Source organism: Cyprinodon variegatus, unplaced genomic scaffold, assembly GCF_000732505.1.
Source record: "Cyprinodon variegatus isolate N-32 unplaced genomic scaffold, C_variegatus-1.0 Scaffold1344, whole genome shotgun sequence".
Classification (NCBI taxonomy): Eukaryota; Metazoa; Chordata; class Actinopteri; order Cyprinodontiformes; family Cyprinodontidae; genus Cyprinodon; species Cyprinodon variegatus.
The window spans coordinates 119,647-120,636 of NW_015151797.1; the positions used below are offsets into that span (position 1 = coordinate 119,647).

At 40.5% G+C, this 990-nt stretch overlaps 1 long non-coding RNA gene across 1 annotated transcript in view; it reads right to left on the bottom strand.

The window, feature by feature from the left end:
* LOC107102932 overlaps positions 1-990 on the bottom strand; it is a 7,451-nt gene continuing 6,461 nt past the window's right edge. The window contains exons 3-4 of the long non-coding RNA XR_001482147.1: positions 179-345; positions 1-11 (exon numbers count right to left, since the gene is read on the bottom strand). This is a non-coding gene — a long non-coding RNA (uncharacterized LOC107102932). The remainder of the gene's footprint in view (positions 12-178; positions 346-990) is intronic.

A 990-nucleotide genomic window follows, 5' to 3' on the forward strand; every position in this document is an offset into this window, starting at 1 on the left:
AGCTGCCATCACTAATAAATGAAAAAAATGTAGAAGTTAAAAACACATCAGCAAATGGACATCATAGCGCATTTATAAGGCTTTCTAAATGTTTAAAATCATGAATGACAACTTCTAATATGTTCAGCATTAGAACTTTCTTTTCTATAAAGCATGCTTTATACAAAAAATTACTTACTGTAGAGTGGTCTTAATTTTGTCTCACTTTTATGAACCTCTTGGGAGTAAGCATCAGCAAGCCCCCAATCTTGTATGCACAGAGTGGGGTTGTATCATTCAAGTCAGATTGCAGGTGGATAGACAAGCTCCCCTGTGTGGCTGACAGCTCATAGGATCGAAGATGCTCTACATACCAGGAGTCATAATCACAACAGAGAAAAGAAACATTGTGATTCACAAGGTAGATCTGTGTTAGTCTGCAAAACTTAGGCAGTCCCCCGCTGATTCCAACGGAAACAAACATTCCAGTGGTATAGTCTGTGCCATCAATGGTCACCTTTGATGTACTATAGACAGTGTCACTAGTTGTTTGTCCTCTAATATAAGTCTGAGCTACTTCTGCCAGAGCTGAAACCAGAACAGAGTCAACCCTGGATGTTTGTATTTTTGGTTTGAAAAATGATGGTGAACCAAGGTGATAGGCCATCATGTGTTGGTGTCGGATTGCCAGTGTCTTCAAGACATTTTTGAAGTTTTGAGCATCATGCACCACTCTCTTGAAAAAGCGATGCTTTGCTTCAAATCGCATGGTCCAAACATGAACCAGGGGTCCAAAGCACTTAACTAAGGTGGGGTAATGCTCCACATAGTGATGTTTAGGACGAAGGCTAAACTGAGGGAAAGCCTCTTGTAGGATCTGTCTGTGGTCACTGATTTTGCAAACAAAATAGTCCAGTGTTTCATCAGAAAATGATGGGCACAACGCTAATTCAACCACCTCTTTCAAGTCCATCAAAACCTCCCATGCAATATTACCCTCTGGTACTTTAC